This window comes from Gopherus evgoodei, chromosome 1, assembly GCF_007399415.2.
Source record: "Gopherus evgoodei ecotype Sinaloan lineage chromosome 1, rGopEvg1_v1.p, whole genome shotgun sequence".
Classification (NCBI taxonomy): domain Eukaryota; kingdom Metazoa; phylum Chordata; order Testudines; family Testudinidae; genus Gopherus; species Gopherus evgoodei.
Window position 1 is genome coordinate 206,084,384 of NC_044322.1, and position 19,375 is coordinate 206,103,758.

The 19,375-nt window shown below is 43.9% G+C and overlaps 1 protein-coding gene across 7 annotated transcripts in view; it reads right to left on the reverse strand.

Annotated features, from left to right (window-relative positions):
• ZBTB20 (zinc finger and BTB domain containing 20) overlaps window positions 1-19,375 on the reverse strand; it is a 626,502-nt gene that overhangs the window by 83,625 nt on the left and 523,502 nt on the right. For 3 of the 7 annotated variants that reach the window (XR_003996513.1, XR_003996514.1, XR_003996515.1), the window contains one exon: window positions 19,020-19,228. The exons of the other annotated variants lie outside the window; for them this stretch is intronic. The gene's annotated coding sequence lies outside the window, so the exon portion shown is untranslated. Of the gene's footprint in view, window positions 1-19,019; window positions 19,229-19,375 lie in introns of those variants that run through there. 7 annotated transcript variants of the gene reach the window in all.

A 19,375-nucleotide genomic window follows, 5' to 3' on the forward strand; every position in this document is an offset into this window, starting at 1 on the left:
TGAGAACAAAAATACTTCATAGGACCAAACCTACATTTCACTGTTCACACATTACATTTCAGACCAGTGGTTCCCAGCATTTCTGTCTATCTTAGGTATTTATACAGTTCCCACTACTACAGTATCTGAGCACCTTGCAATCTATACTATATTTATCGTTGCAACCCCCTGGTGAAGTAGGAAAGCATTACTTATTCCTGTTTTACAGGTTGGGAACTAAGGCACAGATAGGTTAAGGCAAAAAAGAGTTACGTGTTGTGATGCTAAGAATCACAGCACACAGCTTTTAGGTGCGTAGAAAATCACTGCAATTCACAAAGCCTGAGTTTGAATGCAGGGAGATATACAATGAATTCAGGGAGATACACATCTTAGACAGTGGTTCACAAAAGACAGCACACTAGGCAGGGAGCTGCTTAAACTAGCCAATGGGAGTGGCCGACCAGAGTGTATGCTATGCCCTGCTCCTCTGATGGAGATAGGCTCCTAAATCCAGGCTGCAGGAAGGCACCTAGATCTGCTAGCAATTCACAGCTGGGAACCCTCTATGCTGTTTTTGCAAGAAACAAGGGGTTGAGTGGAGGGAAAAGAGGACCTCCCTCACAACTTTTAGCCCAGTGGTTGGGGTACTCTCCTGGGATATGGAAGACCCTCAGTTCAAGTCCTCCCATCCACCTGAGTGGGAGAAGAGATTTGAACAGGGGTCTTCCACCTCTCAAGTGAGTGCTCTAACTATTAGGCTGTGGGATAGTCTGATGTACCAAATAACTAAAAAGTCACTGGAACAGGGGAACTGGATCCCACTTCCTGGGTGAATGCTCTAACCACCAGGTTATAGAGGCATTCTTATGCTTGTTCTTGCTCTCTCTCTTTGGCCCCAATGACTCTTTCATTATTTGTCCCAAGTGAAACAACTTCAATAGGAGAGACTGAGGGAGACCTGAACCAGAATATCCCACAGCTTTGCAGTTATGGTACTTACCTGAGAGATGACAGAACTGTATTCAAATCCCTTCTCCCCGTCACGTGGAGGAGGACCTGAATCAGGGATCTCTACTATCCAGGTAAGTGCTCTAACTACTGGGCTAAAAGGCATTAGAAAGGTCCTCCTTCTTCTCCTCTTCCCCTGGCTATTTTGGGTGAACTCATTTGAGAGGTGTGGTCTGGCAGGTATGCTCAGAGGGAGCCTACCAGATTGGGGCCTGCGCATGAGTTAGGCTGCCATGTCTATTTTTCCCTGGTTCATGAATTGCTCTGAGGCTTAGGCAGGAGATAGGTGCCCAGGTGCCTAGAGGGAGGCAGCACGATGCATGGTCACAGGCAGAAACAGACACCTAGAGAACTTTTACTGAAAAAACATAGGCGCTGATCACCTTTAGGTACCTACAGGGTTCATGGGGAGTTGAATTGCAGTGGAGCCTAAAATTGGGACTTAGGCACCTAACTATTTTTGTGACTCTAGGCCCAAGTGACTTGCCCAAGATCACACAGAAAATCTTTGGTTCAACAGGGATCTGAGCTCTGTTTTTTCAAGTATCAGCTCAGTGCTCTAACCACTAGATCGACCTTCCTTTTCCATTTTGGTGTTGGAAGTCCCCTCAGTCTGTGTTGGAAACATACCTGTCCTTTCTATGTGTCCTTATGCCATGCCCTGGTCACTTCTTCCAAAGGTTTTTGCCCATTTTCTTTTCTCATCTCTGCTGACCTTTTCTGTTTCCACTTTTCCCCCTTCTTGCCTCTTTCTCCCCCAGCTCTCAGCCATTCGTTCTCAGATTCTTCCCCCTCCATCTCATCTAGTCCTCTTTCTGGCTTTTCTCTCACCCTTTTCTCATCTTCCTTGGTGCTACCTCATTTCTAAGCCCTGCCACTCCACTACACTTATTAGAAGGATTCATCATGCTGAAAGTAGGGGAGGAGCCCGTGGAGACAGGTGCTCTTCTGGAAGCAAAAACCAAGCACCTTGGGTGCTCCGCTGCTCGAGCAGAGCAGAAAGAATGACCTGCCACACTCTGCTTTCATTTCAGGTACATTTCACCAATGTGCTGGGATATGCGCGCACAGTTTCTGGATTTATAGCATTGGTATTAATCTATAAAACTAAAAGGTTTGGGACTAACCTACTCAAAAGACCGCTTGTCCTTCTGTGTCCTACTGCTGAGAGCAGCAGAGGCAGCTGAGCTGGAGGCCCTGCAGAGGAGAGGTTGCTGCTGACAGAGCAACTTTCATTCAGGGTCTCTGACCTTGGACCTTACTTTCTGTCTGCGTTCCATCAAATCTGGTAACCTCTAGGCATTTTGCAAAGTCATTTCTTTTCCCCTAGGCTTAGGGGCTGGGCTATTCTGGGGGTTGCATGAGTTTGGGTTTATTTTATTATACTCATTATATCTGTTACTGAGTATTGTGTATTTTAATTTGAGTATCGTATTGTGTATTTTAATTTCTGTATTGGGTGCTTGGAGCATAGCATGGGCAGCTATAGAGGCATTTATAAATCTAAATAAACCCATCATTATATACATGGGAATAGCTTCTGCAGCCCTGTTAGGAGGCATGGCAGATCCCCGCCCGTTTCTCCTCTCTTTCCTTTCTTTGCCAGCACCTCCTGCTACTCCAATCTGTCGCATGGTGGCCAGTGAAAGACAGGCAAAGGGACAACCCTTGTTGCTTAGAAGTTCCCTTTGTTTATTTTGCAGCCACTGCTGACTCAGGCTAAATGGCACTGGCAGTCACATATAGCAGGGACCACTGCAACTCTGCCCTGAGGAGGTCTTGGGCACATCTGGGAGCCAGAGCTGTAGACTGAAAAATGAAATGTGCATTTAACAGTGTAAAGTTCAAACTACAAACTAAAAGAAACTGTCAATTATAAACATTCATGTGCATAGTAGGGGCCTGACATGAAACAATGTCCTCTTGGGGCAGAAGCCCTGTCTTTTTATATGGCAGTACAGCACAATACATGAGACTGACAAATAAGACGTGAGAAAATGCAAGTTGATGGTAGTTCCATGAAAGGCACAAATGGTTAAGTCCTACATGCTTCTGTTCCATGTCCCAGCATTCCTTGGCACTAGGGCACATCCTTAAGCATGGATTTCTTGGCTTTTATTAGCTTTGCATTCTACCTTTAAAGCTCTGTCAGTATAATATTAATGCTTGAATTTATTATACAGTCTACTGCACAAAAAGTTCCCAATCATATTAGAAACAAGTCTCCAGTCCTGGATTTTGGGTTGGGTATTTTCTGCTTAGATTTTGAATCCATTGCTGTTGTTAAATAGTGTTTCCCCATCTTTTATTCTTGTTCCTATCTGTAAATAATGCTAAGGTGGGTCAGCACCTGGAGCTTTGTTGGTTTTCCAGAACCCAGACTACTGCAACGACTTCTCTTAAACCGCAGCGAGAGAAGAAACGCTTTTTCTGCCTGGCAGCATTTCAGAGGCATTAAGTGTAAGAGGGAAGGTAAGTAATTCGCCATGCTTCCCCATTTCTGTAATGGGGGAGGACATCTTGATACATTTACAATACTCCTCTGGGGATATTTCATCAGTTATACCTAACTCTAATGGACAATAATTGATTCGAACTTTCTACTTAGCACAGGGCTGTAAACAGTTTCACTGCAGCAATGAACTGGCATTTTGTAAAATGAGAGAAATTTAGAAAACTTTTGCAAGTATCAAGAGAAGAAACAGCTTGTCCTCTTGTTTTTAATAACAGAGCTAATTGTTACAAACTCCAATTATATATATTCCATTATAATACCCCCAATATTCTTTCATCAGGGCTTTATACTTCAGCCACATAAATTCACTTACAGCTGAGATTTGCCCTACCCCAGGATACAGTGTGTGAATGTATTTTTATCAGCAACATATTAAATAAGTCAGGTGTTTTTTTCTTTTGTAGAATCCAAAAGGGCAGATTCCCCATATTCTGCTCCTGGACAACACTTCCTAACTGCTAGAGCCCACTCACAAAGTAGGCTCTAAGGTTGGTGGACTGATGCCTCTACTTCCCTGGCATCTTTTTTCAGGGCCATGCCTGGTGTTGTTTCACTGCTGGGCATAAGAGCAAAATTCCATCATTTTAGATTTTCCAAAAATTGGCAAATATAACGTTATATCCTTGCCAAGGTTTGCAAAGTGAAAATAACGAGTTTCTTCTAGCTTTGCCCTGTTGCATTACAGATTTACACTAAAGGTTGCAATTGAACCAAATGATCACATCAGTAATCCATTTTTTAAAAAAACTCCCTACATATATATCTGCACCATGATAAGCATGATGGTGAGCTCTGAAAACAGTTTCATAAGGGGTTCACTTTCCTTTACAAATAATATCATCTCACAGAAGATGAGCAAAAAAACTATTTTCTGTTAACAAGGTTAACGCTGGAATACAAATAGACAAATTCAAAGTTAAGATCAGCTCAGCTTGTTGTTTCTCAGAATAGCAAGCATCATGCTGTATGACTGGTTTCTTGCACTCTTTTTGTTGTGTGAGGGACAGAGGGAATCTTGTTTTCTTTGTCATCATCTAGAACTGGTGCTGGGAACAATTTACTGACCTTCAAAGCTTTTTTACTGGGCCACAAAAGTGTTTCTAACACTGGCAGGTCACTAGGGGTTTGTCTACACTGCAATTAAAAACCTATAACTCACCTGTGCTAGCTGACTTGGGCTAGTGGGGCTCAGGCTAAGGGGTATTTAATTGCAGTGTAGACATTCGGGCTTGGGCTAGAGCCTGGGCTCTAGGACCCTGTAAGGTGGAAGGGTGCCGAAGCTTGGGCTCCAGCCCAAGCCTGAATGTCTACAATGCAATTAAATACCCCTTAGCCTGAGCCCCACAAGCCCAAGTCAGCTGTCCCAGGCCAATTGGCCTAGGCCAGCCACAGGTGTCGAAATGCAGCGTAGACGCTACGTGTCATACTTTAAAACCACACACTTCTGGTTGCTCTTACGGACTTGCTATTTGAAAGCTGGAATCTCAACCTACTTTCAGATGATATCAAATAGTGAGACTTGATCTTCAGGCTTTTCTCATGTGAGTAGTCTCATTGTCTCACATGAGTAAGGCCTGAGAAGATCAGACCCTTGATTTCCAGTTCTACTAGTTCTCAAGATGATACCCATTAAAATCATGTCAGAATTGAAGTGAGTAAAAAGGCAAGATCACCAGAATGATGTGGCTTTAAGATTTCATACATCATGAACCGTCATGATGAGTAATGAAAAGCATTTAAAAATCGAGAATCACAGCTTTCCATGGTATATGGCATCCATTTTTAGGCCTGGTGAATTATGATATATTGGCTATTAACTACTGGTCGCCTGATTTGACAGTGCTTTTGGCACTCATCCAGGACTGACATATACAGTTAATAGTAAGTGTAAATTTCATTCGTTGGTGTGTGTGTGGAAGTACTACATATGAAGAACCCTCCCTCACACCCCGTGGTCACAGGGAAACTGTACAGCCATTGTTTCCTGGCTCCATTCTCTTTCGGAGATTGTAATTATCTCTACAGCAGTCCTACTCTTGATGAAACTTCAAATCTGCCTGGTGGAGCATGGTATGGGGGCAAGGACAAGAATATTGCGCCTGAATGTTTAATGCAAGCATCTCTCTGTTTATTTCTTTGGGGTGTTTTTTTTATAATGAAGTTTGTTGATTTTACTTTACAACAATGGGCATAGCCATATTCTAAGTGTCCTAGTATGATCTACTTATTCAGGATGAGACAATACCTTATTCAGGATGAGACAAATTTGCAATTTGGGAATGGCAGAAGATGAATATGAAGAATATTAAGAAAAGCTTGCACCGACACAAAGCACAATGGATTTCGGCTGAGTATTTCACAACTCCAGCACATCTCAGAGGGAAACTGACAAAGGGAATTGAGACGTCTAATATGGCCTTTTACAAAAGTAAGGCCAAGTACGCAGAATGGGCTGAAATCATTAGACTTCAATAGAATTACACCAGCAACACATTTGGTCCAATCTCTTTCCCCACGTCTACATGCAAAGATATTGATTCTGAAATAAATGGTCCTGTTTATTTTGCCCATTAGTTGCCTTCTTTCATATACCTTAAAAACAGCAACTTTAGATGTTTACGTCCAAATTGGTGATCCAATTGATTGCTTCAGGTGTCATGGAGTGGATGGCAGAGATACCACCAGGATATGATCAGTTGGACAGTGGCTGACAAGATGTTCCACAGTGTGAAGTCCATTTCTGCAGTCACAAATAGGATTGTGTCTCAGTCCCCGTTAATGGAAGAGGTATGTGCATCTGTCATGTGATGTGCAGGTGCAGTTCAATATCTTTCTTGGGAGGGAAAAACCATTGGTTCTTCAGCTGGATCCTCAATGAGACATTTGTTTAGGATGTTGAAATCCTTCCACCTTGCTCACCATTGATCGTTGGGGGGAAACCCTGAGTCTTTGAGCACTTGCACTGAAAGCCAAAAAGGTTTTCTAGATTTGATTTTTAATCTCAGTATTTTATTCAAGTCTTCATGTATTGGGATATCCTTGTTCCCTGGAATACAATGGGACTTCCAAAGAATTCTTATATCACAATGATTTTGGGGTGGGTGATTGTGTGCTAGTATGGGAAGCCACAGATGTGGTGTTGATTTTACTGTTCTGGTAATGATCTGTATGGCAGTGTTAAGTTGGGAGTTGATGAGTGATGTGTGGGAGCTGTTTTTAAGAATGGTGAGGAATATTCGGTGGTAGAGTAAACAAGGGCCGGTGAATGGGTCCATAGAGTTTTTGCATTGGCTCCCCAAGTTGTTCCTGCCAGTTTCTGGATAGAATTTACACACATTTTTATTTTGTCATGCCAATTAGTGCTTACTTCACACAACATAGAGGTTAGTAGATGCCAAGAAGTGGCACAAGATCTGACTCTCAATGTTTTGAAATTTCCTCTTCTGTTGCAACAATACATAAGAATACAGGAACTGCCATACTGGATCAGAACAGTAATCCATCTAGTCCAGTGGTTGGACTAGATGACCTCCTGAGGTCTCTTCCAATCTTAATCTATGATTATATGACTTCTGTTGGGTTGGATTTTCATCTTCTGAAGGATATCTGTTTGGCATGAATAATCTCTTATACCTTTGCCATTTAACCATACTGGGTTTTATCCTTGTCTTCCTGCTTCCTTTCTTGTTTTTTGGCATGCATGCCTTCTGTGACACCGTTATAGCATGATTAAGTAAACTTTATGCTAATTTCAATTTCTTCATCTGGACATTAGGATCTTTTTTGACTAGTTTCCTCATTTTATTAAAAAAAAAAATCAATCCCCAGCCCCAAAAACAACACAAACAAAAAAATGTTAAAGTTGAGTTGGATGGATGGTGTTAGTTTTTGGAACTTATTAATAAAAGCATTAAACCTGAAGCAATTCCTTAACATCCTGTAGCATCCTCCAGTTCCTAAAAGACATGCTTTAATTCGGAACACCATGCTATGCAATGGATACCATCCCAAGCATATGATTTAGTCCCTATCCCTTTTATCTTAACAAGTGTAATTATGAAGTTATTAATTTACTTTACAAGGAAGTACAGATGCAGCATCTGGCTTCCAGTGATATGCTGATATTTACGCTATTGTATAGCTAGTCTGGATGAATACTAGAGAGATAAAATTACCCTCCTGAAGATACATACTGAGAGAGTGCTCAGTTCCGACAAGATGACAGGACCCTTCTAACTCACACCCTTTACTATCCATTAACACTGTTCCCCCATACAAGAAATGAACTGACTTCTATATTCATAGTCACAAGAGGCTTCTGGCAAAATTTTTAAGTCTTTGGGAACCATGCTAGATAGTCAGGGGCACAGAAAAAGTTTAAGTACAAGTAATTTCTTGTTTATGTCAAAACTCCATATGTACAATTTTTAATGTGGATTCCCCATAGAGTGTTGTTAAAAAGGGTGCTATTTTCCTTGCTGACCCTACCAGATGGGATCAAAGCTTATATAAAATGGGAGCTAGCATATGTGATTTCCAAACTTTTTTCATCCATGTCACTGAGTACAGTCAACAGATGGCTGAAAGAAGAAAATACTGTTGGACACCCCTTTCATGGTATAAGTTGGGTAAAGGTTCAAAATAAATTACACCAATCCTTTATCCATGCAGTTTAGGATGGTTTCAGATGGAAGTAAGATATTAGAACATCATTCCCATCACCTATTAAGGGTAAAATATAGTACCCAAATAAAGATGGTACCATATGATTGTGGTCAAAAGGCCAAGAAGCAGCTTCTCTCACCCTAAAATGCTCAGGTCAGCCCCTGACTGACTGATTACAGACCCTGAAGAACTGATTAAACTTAAAGACGCCTGTAGCACAGAGAGAGAAAATGGGCATATTCAGAAAGGAATGAAGACACCCCTCCCACTCTGTGGTTGCACAAACTAGTAAACAGGATTCCTCCATGCATGCATCCATCTATCCCAAACTACAGTACAGTTGCACTCCCCTAAAATAGAGCTTCAAAACCAGTAACTGTGGTCCTCTATCTAGCATTCTTTAAAAAAAATTGACAAACTTTCATTTCTTCTACCAACCAAAATATTTAGTCAATTAATTATAACAATTTTTAATCAGAATGTTGGTAGTATCTGGAAGAGGTGGAACTAGAAAGGCCAGTGCTTTAATGGATAAAACCAAGAACTGACTAAACTAGAAGATTGGGAAGGAAAAAGCCTATAGTGCCAATGCCGTTCTAGCAGAGGGAAGGGCATAATTTTGATTACAGAGTACTAGGTATCAGGAAAGAACCCAAAGCCTTTGGTGACACCTAAAGGCAGCTGGAATAATGGAGACTTTCTAAGGATGTTCATTAAAAGAACATGTTAAAATAGGGATGAAGGAAGAGTACAGGAAAGGCATAACTTGGTTTTTTTCTGTTTATTAAAGGAAGTAATATACACCCTCCCAACCCCTTATTGGAGGCAGACAGATTAGCCACACTCATATATTTAGTCAGTATATTAATAAAACTGTTCTCAAATTCAGTTTCACAAGGGAGACGTACCAGCATCTGTGGTTCCAACACAGTGCACAGATATAGAGGCATGGAAAATCTCACCCTCCATGGTGGCCTGAGTGAGGCAGTCTCATTAACATCTGTCTGCCAAATGAATCAACAACAGATTCAATAAGAATTCAGGAAGAACAAAAATAGATCTTTTGATCAAATAGAAGACTCTTAATGAGATCAGAGTGAATTTAATGGGAACCTCTCTTGTGCTGGATAGACAAGATCCCAGACATCTTTCTCCTGAGTCTCAGTAGTTAAGCCAATAGATTTCTAGTTGCATCATTAGGTTCAAAATCAAATGGACTGTGATTGAAATAAAAGTCTTATTTCTGACTTGCTGATCTAAACAGGTCAAATGAGCCCAGGGGCATGACTTTCATCAGGACCTCAATGCAGTCTATAATTTTCCATGCACGTATAATTGCACCTGCAATTAATCATGGGCACAACTGATAGCATTTAGATATTTGACTATCTGTTCGGCAGGTGCAAAAGATAGGACATTTAGAGGTGCCAAATGCACCTTCAATTCATGGTGGACACCATTCTTTATAGACACAAAATTGCATCTGTGGACATAGATGCCACTGTTGAAAATCAGGCTGCAAGTTTTTTACTATTACTTCCATGTGCGTGCCTGCTGCTGTATTATAGTCACTTCTTTTTTTAAAATAAGTTATTTACTGTAAGCGTGGTTCTGCGAGATAGGATGCAGACATATATTTCATTTAAGTGTGTGCATGTCCAGTGCACTGGAGCCAGAGAATTTTGCCTTACAGAACTCATAGAAGGCAGTATTTGTGCCTCATGGCCATAGCCCCTCCCCTGGCTATATGAGGCAGCACCCCCAGGTCTTTCATACCAAATGCGGAGACTAGACTCTGACAGAGAGTGGACAGAGGGTGGTTCATGGAATACACATTTGCATTACATCTCAAAGAACCATAGTTACAGTAAGTAACTGTATCTTCTTCTTTGAGTAGATGCAGCTGTGTACTCCACTTAGATGACTCCCAAGCAGCACCCACAGGAGTGAGGCTTGGAGTCTACTTAAACAAGGACTGGGGGACCGCCTTCCCAAAGTTTGCATCTGCTCTGGATGCCACGATGACGACATAATGATCCGTAAACGTATGTATGGACAACCAAATGGCAGCCCTGTAAATGTTCAATATTGAGAAATCACTTAATACCATTGATGTGACTTGCATGCTTGTGGAATGAGATTGCATTAACTGAAGAGGTGTAGTTGAAGCTATTTTGTATGCCGCATTGATATAGGAAGTTTTCCACTTAGATATTGTATGTGAAGAGACTGTCGATCCTTTCAGACAGTCTCCATACAACACAAACAGATGAGGCAAAGCAGAAACGGGTTTAGTTCTGCCCAGGTAGAAGGCTCAGCATTGTCTGATGTATATGTAGGCACTTCTCCTCAGAGGATGAATGTGGCTTAGGAAAAAACACAAGTAAATACACTGCCTGGTTCAAATGAAACCGAGAGAACACTTTTGACAAAAACTTTGTGTGTGGCCACAGCCAGGGTGGGCTCCAGGCACCAGCATTCCTAGTTGGTGCTTGGGGTGGCAATTTGTAAGGAGCGGCAGTCCCTGTTGTTTTGCCCCCAAGCAGCGCACCAAAATTGCCACCGCAGACGGCGGGGACAGTCCGTTTGCCCTTAGGGCGGCACGTGTGTTTCCACAGTGGCGGTAATTTGGCAGCAGCTTCTATGTTTAGCTGTCTGCGGTGACTTCAGCTAAACACAGAAGCTGCCGTCGAATTGCCGCTGCCACGGAAATGCGCCTGCCGCCCTAATGGCACAGGACTGCCCCCGCCGTCCACAGCAGCAATTTGGTGTGCTGCTTGGGGTGGCGAAAACTGTAGAGCTGACCCTGGCCATAGCGTCACTTTGTCTTTGGAGAATTGTGTATAAGGAGGTTCTGCCATCAAAGCCTGCAATTCACACTCACCAGAAATGCAGTTTTTTTGACACAAGAGAGGAAAGGGACAAGATGCTGAAGGCTCATACAGAGGTCCCATCAGAGCTGCTAAGACCATGTTAAAGTCCCATAAAGGAACTGGTTCCCACACCGGCAGATGAAGACAAACAATTCCTTTAAAGAATCTTATTACCATGGCAATGGAAAATACTGATCTTCCATGAATGGGTGGATGAAATGCTGAGATGGCCAATGGTGCATCTTCAATGAGCTAAGCATAAGGTCCATGTCCTGAATACACCCCAGTGATCTGTTGAGTAGGACCTGTCGAATAGCTACCAGACACTGCTCTTTCTCCTCATTCAATCACAGAGCAGCCATGCCATGAGATGCAGGGAGCTGAGCCCAGGACACAAAGTGTGATTGTGATCGTGTGAGCAGGACAGGATGGAGAAGAAAGGATATGGGAGGCTGAATCGACAATGCGAGAAGTCTGGAAAACTAACGCTGCTTTGGCTATACCAGGGCAATGAGGATGAGCTTGACCCGATCCGTTTTCAGTTTGAGGATGACCTGTGGAATGACTGATATTGGAGAAAAAGCAAAAAAGGAGAGCTGCTTGCCAGCTGAGGTAGAAAGTAACAGACAGGGAATCTGGACTGAGCTCCCTCAAGAATAGAACAGAGGGTATTTCCTGTTGTCCCTTGTAGCAAACAGGTCAGTTGTTGGTATGCCCAAGGTGCAAAGATGACTCGCAGAACACTGGGCTTCAGAGACCACTCGTGACTCAAGGAAAAATTCCTGCTGCGATGGTCCGTGAGATGATTCTAGATCCTAGGCAAGTGGTCAGCTATCAGAGTGATGCTCTCCTCGACGCAGAACTGCCATAGCTTGATTACCTCTTGGAAGAGCACCTTGGAGTGTGCTTCCTCTTGCCTGGTCACAGAATACATCGCAGTGGTATTGTCAGTAAGTAAGTGAACCACTTTACCCCTGATGCAGTCCAGAAAAGAGTGATAGGTATTGTAGATGGCCCAAAGCTCCGGCTTGTTGACATGGAATGAAGCTTCATGCGCTGACCACAGACCTTGAACTTTCAGCAACCCATGCTGTGCTCCCCAATCCATTAGGGAGGCATCAGTGACAACAGTCCTGGTTGGTAGGACTGGACAAAGGGAAAACCCTGACATATATTCTCCTGAACTATCCACCACTGCAAGGAGTCCAGGATGAATGGAGGGAGGTGGACCAACCTGTCCATGGAGTGAAGAGTTGCATGGTAAGCTGTCCTGAGCCACAGTGGAAGAGGACGAAGAAACAACCTGGCATATTGAACCGCACATGTGTGCATGTGAACATGTGGCCCAAGAGCCTCAGGCACACCTGAACTGTTGTGGAAGATAGAGACTGCAGACTGAGACAAAGGCAATGAACTATCTGAAAATGCTTGGTAAAAACTTGTAGAGTCTGTTAGGGCCCCAGTGAACTTAATTTTCTGAGTGGACAAATGCTGACTTCTCAATATTTAGGATGAGACCCAGATGTTCGAGTAAGCACAGTGTAACGTGTACGTGAGAAAGAACTTCTCTGGTCCTACTCCTTAGTAGTCAGTCTTCTAGATACAAGACAACAAATTTCCTTCTTTCTGAAGTACACCATCACCAAAACCATAGGGGGCTGAAGGAAGTACTAGGAATAGAAGCCTTGACCCTGACGCTTCGAAGGAAACTCCCACACCACTCCTAAAGCCAATAAAGACTGAAGCAGTTTGAGCAGCAGTATCTCATGAGAGGGGTCCCTGAAGAGGAACAGGGACGGAGGGTGAGGAGGAAGAATGGAAAGGAACTGGATAGCATATCCTGATCTGATGATGCTGTTGGTAATTGAGCCCCAAACACTGTGAAAGCAAGCTAACCTGTCCTCAAACCAAGGCTGGGCTAATGGACAAACAAGTCAAAAACGGCTCTTGGTGGATGCCGGGGGAGGATGTGTTGATTGGCCAAAGACATGACCCAAATGTTTCTGCCTCTGGGAACTATGCCCCTTTCAGGCGTAGTCTCACTGTCTTCACAGAGGGAAAGACTGCCCTAAGTGATGTTGCACGCAGTACTGTTGCGGCTGCTGTTGTTCACCATCATAATGGTGCCTTTGCACTGCTGGTGTATACACCACCAAGGAATGCAAGGTAGCCCTAGAATCCTTGAAGGAGTGCAGAGTTTTGTCTGAAAAGAGCACACACACCTCAAAGGGCAAGTCCTCTATAGCTTGCTGCACACTGGGACCAATGCAAACAGGTTTCCCTTCTACTGGTCACTGCCAGCTAAGGCAAACACTCTGGCTGAAGTGTCTGTGACATCTAACGCGGACTATAGTGACATCTTGGCCATAAAGCAGCCTTCAGTGATGAATGCCCAAAATTCCTCCCTGGAGATTTCAGCTAGCTGGTCTGTAAATTTACAAATAGCTATCCAATTCACAAAGCCATATTTGGACAGCAATGCCTGCTGGTTTGGCAATCTGTGTTTTCAGGGAAGAGGCGGTATAGATCTTTCTACCCATTAAGTCCGTCCTATTACAATCTTTGTTGTTAGGAGTGGACTTAAATCTGTCCTGCTGAGCTCTGTTGTTCACTGTGGTTACAACCAGTGAATTAGGGGCTAGGCAGGAGTAAAAGCCCTCAAAACCCTGCACTGGTACAAAGCAGTGTTTCTCTAAATACTTTGCAGCAGGCAGTACCAAAGCTGGCATGCTTGGAAGAACCTATGCAGGCTCCAGGATCACATCATTAATGGGACGGGCCACTCTCCTTGGGGCTGATGGCTGCACAATGTTCAGCAACTTATGGGTATTCTCCTGAAGAAACTCTGCCTGAATGCCCAGGGAAGCAGCCACACACCACAAAATGATCTGGTTGGCCTTGAAGTCCTCAGGCACTGAAAGGAAGGAAGAGCCAGGCACCACTGAATCATCCAGGGATGATAAGAGACAGTAAACTGGGCCAAGGTGGATCCCGCTCCTGAACTTGTGGACCTGAATGGGACAACTCCAGAGGTTCCGCAAGGGGAAGATTACCTGGGACCTAAACATGCAGTGGGTTGACAGCCCCAACCACTGACATGCCTGGGATCTTCCCTTGGAATGGTGAAGAGCAGTGCAACCTCTGTGACAGAGGAGCAACCGCACAGATTCCATGGAAGCTATTGAGCATAAGGGTAGGGCACTAGTGGCCAGTAAGCCCCAAGCCAAGGACTCTTGTCCTGACTGAGAGATGAGTGCCAATCTCGGTACCCAGGCTGGTCCATGAACAGCCCTCGATGTGGGTCAGGTGATGGAGAGTGGGAGGAGGATCCCAACCTGTATGTTGAGGCAATTCGGGTGTCTGGGGATAAGGGTGGAACCAGCACGGAGGGCAGGAGCAACCAGTCCAACTAATCTGTTGCTCAGAACAAGGCAGGAACTGGTGCTGATGGTGGAAACAGCACTGAGTACACCTCCACTGTCTCTGGTGCTGGGTGTGCTGTCAGTACTGAAGTCAGAGGTAGTGCCAATGCAGCTGACAGTGTGAAGGTGGAGGGTGGAAAGTGCAGCAGTGCTGAGCAATCTCACGGAGCCAAGCAGGTCCCTTAGGCCGAGCCCAGCACCGGCCTCATTTCTGTAGTCTAGGCATGGAAATATTGGGATATAGTGCCAACGGACCCAAAGGTTCATCAGCCTGTCCAGACAGCAGGGTTGTAAACATCATAGTCCTGGTGAAGTCCTAGAGCCATGGAGAACTCAGGATGGAAAGGGAGAGGAGGTCCACTGCCACCTGATATGCCACCAGTGAGGAAACAGCTGGTGCTGGCATCACCCTCATTAGTACCGGACTGAACGGATGCTCCAGGGCTGGAACCGGAGTCGACAGTATGAGGTCTCTCACCTCCCTATGCCTACCAGGGAGAACTTGGAAAGACTTGCTCCATCCCACATGCCTGCAGTAATGCTATACCATACTGTTCCTGGAGGAGGAAGAAAAGTCTCCATGAGACTTGGAATGGTCTTAATTGGTCTTATGAGTCCTTTTCCTTGGTGCAATTGAGGGAAAACAACTTCTCCACCTCTTCAGAAATGCACCGACTCCAGAGCATGAAATAGTAACATTCTCTGAACCCAAGGGCAACCTGCGATCTGATGTAGGCCTCGGTGTCAAAGCAGGCTGCATGACCTGTTTGAGAAGGTGCTGCTTTACGTAAAGGTCCTTAGCCACCTGAGTCCACATTGTGAACGATTAACAAATCAAACACCACTCTTTGGTATGGGTTTCAACTAAGCAAAGCAAGTGGGGGGGATCATTGTTGGGGATCACTCCCCCAAATGATGGACAGTGTTTGAACCCTAATGAAGGCATCACCACAAAAAACGTAATTAAATCTAACTAACACTAAGGGTACTAACTAACTACATACAAGAAGAGTAAGTCACTAAAACGATAGAGGAACTGTGAGGTTAAGCACCATATAGAGCTCTGGCTCCAGTCACAGGCAGTAAGACGGAACAGAGGAAGGGTCAGGGTGGCACCATATCATATAGTCAGGGGAGGGGCAATGACCATGAGACACAAATGCCACCCCTACAGATACTGCTATGCAATGTTCTCCAGCTCCAGTGCACTGGGTGTGTGCATACCTAAGTGGAATACATGGACATGGCTGCATCTACTCAAAGAAAAATAACGGGTGTCAAAAACATGCTCTTTCCTTGCTCAGGAAGATAATAAAGTGGCCTCTTACAGTAAAAGCTCTGTTATCCTGCACTTTACCAACCGGAAAGCTCTATAAACCAGCATTTCTGATCTTCATTGAAAGTCTGGTTTATAGTCTGGTTGGCGTGAGGCCAGCAGATGCCCTACCTGGCTTTGTGTGGCTCCCCAGAAGTGGCGACATGTCCCAGCTGCTCCTAGGCAGAGGAACGGCCACGAGGGATTCAGAGTGCAGGAGGGGGTGAGGGGTTGGGGTGCACGAGGGAGCTCAGGGCAAGGGGTTGGGGCACAGGAGGGGTTTTGGGGTGCTGGATCTGGGCAACACTCACCTCAGGTGGCTCCCCGCAAGCGGTGACATGTCTCAATTGCTCTTAGGCAGAGGTAAGGCTAAGCAGCTCTGCACACTGCCCGTGCCCTGAGCACTAGCTCTGCAGCTCTCATTGGCTGGGAACCAATGGCAGGGGTGGTGCCTGCAGGTAGAGACAGCGCACAGTCACCTGGCCACGCCTCTGGCTAGGAGCAGGTGAGACATGTCACCACTTGCAGGGAGCCACCCGAGGTGAGCCCCACCCAGATCCAGCACTCTGCACCTCCTCCCCAACCCCCAGCCCTGACCCCCCCAACCCAAATTCCCTCCCAGAACCCATGTCCTACACCCCCTCCTGCGCCTCAACCCCCAAGCCTGCACCCCTCCCCCCCGCACCCAAATTCTCTCCCTTTTAATTAACCGGAATTTTTCACTTACCGGCATCCCCCATTTCTCCAACATGTCAGATAAAAAAGCTTTTACTGTATTATGACCTTAAATCTGTCCAGTAAGCATGGTCCATCGATGTACCCAGCCCCTCATGCATCCAATCCTCTCACTTCAGTGGAAATTACACATGATAGAGCAGGAAGGCCAAAACATTTATGGGCTGGCATCCAGACTTCAAATCAACAGAAAGCCAGTGATCCTAAATGGTAACTTGTAGCCAAAAGCACACTAGCTGGATCCACAGGAGGCATTTGGTGGTGATGAACTGAGAGAAATGACAAATCTCACTCTCATGGATGAAGGGCCAACCAGCCGTTTATCCAATTTATCCCACAGATTAATAAGTAATACAGACATATTATCATCCATTTTCCCTGTGTCCTGAAGCTTGGCCTCTAACCCAGTGTCCCGCACACAACCAGAAATGCTGTTCACTACAAAAAACAAACCCTGCAGGATGCTTTAGTACTGAAAGCTGCTTCTTCGTTCCATTTGCTCTCTGTATAGGAGAGTATCCACATCATAATGAATTAAGACACATGGGAGTAAATTTCAATGTGTTGCACAGGGATTTAGCCACATGATTCCCATTGCTGTTAATGGGAAAGGAGTGTCTAAATCCCCATGTAATAGGTTGAAATTTTATCCTAAGGAGCCTACCCATGGAGGAGCTCATCAATGTCTCTTGTTAAAAATACAGTGAACACATCGATCCTGCCCTACTTGATCTGTTTTCGCTGGTGCCCGGTCCAGCTGGTCTCTTAAAAAGGGCCCCCTGAAATTAACTCTATTTCAGCATTTAAAACCATTGGCCTACAAATTGCTTGACTGTTGAGTAATGTACCTGATACACAGGCTAAGGGCATGACAGAAGCTAACCTTGTGCTAGTCATGTCACTTTGATGGGCTGACATTCCAATGGAACACAGAAATAAAGGCAGGACTGAATGGGTTCAGATCCACAACAAATGGCTCAGTATCTAGCGATAAGGACATCCTGCTCGAAAATACATCATGAAGAGCTTCTAACCCCAGCCAATATCAGTAGGTTGTAAGGAATTCAAGAAAGATACTAAGTCCTTTAGCTTTATTCCTGCCTTAGGGAGGATGGAGATAAACATCAGAATAAAGTAAGGAAATCTCTGTTTTCCAATTATATAGATATAGTCACCTGCAAGACAGCACATTTCTAAGGTCCAAAATCTACCACCATATCTTTTCTATGGATCTGAGATAAGATGTTTAACTAGAGTATATGGGTCTGATTTTTTCTCACTTATATTGTTACTTTTGAGTTACACCAGCGTAAATTAGAAAAGAACCAGGCCTTTTTCCTATCTGAGTTGCGTGGTGATATGCCAAGGGTTCCTCCAATTTTCCAAATAATGTTTTTTGTTATAGTCATATCACTTCTACATTGGTGGTAATGGATCCCGCCCTGCACCTCCCAAAAGGGGTGGGGTGGGGGGAGAGGTAGAGGAATTGGTTTGGCCAAAAAGAACTGTTTTAACATAGCACACCATTAAATTGGATTTTACTGTCCTAGTACTGGCTTAAATGAAGTCTGGTTCAAGCAGAATAATTGAAAAACAGCAGCCTCCTTATAAATGCACAGCTAGCAAAAAAGCTTGATGTATACTTGTATTTTTGCACATATATTCGCTAATGTTAAAGTCTCAGTGCAAATGTTAGAATTCAATAATATTATGTGGATTTGAGAAATACCTTGAAGATTTTGATTACAGTAAATATAAACAGCTTTTGTGTGTTGCATGAAAGTTAAAGGGAAGGACATTCATTTTGCTCCAGCCATTGCATTGCAATATCAAAAGATAAGCCACACTTCTCAGAATGTATCCGCTCTGAAATACTGTAGATGTGAAAATTAATCTGGCATCGTCTTTTGAAACTGCAGGCTTCTGGGATGAGCAAATGGGTACAGTTTTCTTGTAACTGTTTTTGAACACCATGTGTTGAGAGAAAACAACAGAACGGAAATTGCTCATCCAAAATGCTAACTTGTGGCATGGCACAGCCAAAAAGCAGGTGTGTGGCATGCCGTTCACTTCATTGACATGCCTACCACATGTCACTCAGTTCTGTCACCCCCATAATTTTCTTTTGGAATTCATTCTCTTGCAGACGGTAAGATGTGGTTTGACAGAGAGTGTCTAGCACAGATATGACATGACCTTTTAGTGAGCAGATATTTTGGGAAAACATTCACTGGGATAATCCATCATAGAATAATCCTTTGGATTATCTGTTGTGACCCTAGTCTTCCAGCACAAATATAAATGTGCTTCAGATAATGTTATTGCCATTAGCATAATATTTTGTATATATTGTCAGAATAGAGAATACAATCTTGCTAATTCACACTAATGACCGAGAGAGTGACCCATCGCAAGTGAGCAAATTTTGGAAATTAGCAAAAACGTGAACAGACAATACCAAATAAAAATAAATATCAAGGATAATGCATCAGAGAACATACTTTGCTCATTTATTTTGACAACTGCTTAGTTTTAATTTATGAAAATACTTTACAATATATCAGTAAATGTGCTATAGTAAACTTTGTAAAAATAATGAAGTCTTCATATTCTGCGTGTGGCTGTCTATCCGTGCATTTCTATTGCACTAATCATGATGGTGACTGGGAACCAATAATGCAACAACTCACTATATGGCACTTGGCTAATTTGCCTATGGGAGAAAATGGGAGAGAGAAAACAGCATTATTGGTTGGTTCTCCTTCCTCACAGTTCTCTTTGCAGTTGGATAACCCAGGGTCCACTGACTCATAGGCAGCTAGTTTCACTCTGTCTGTATGTCCTCTGAGCAAGCTATCCC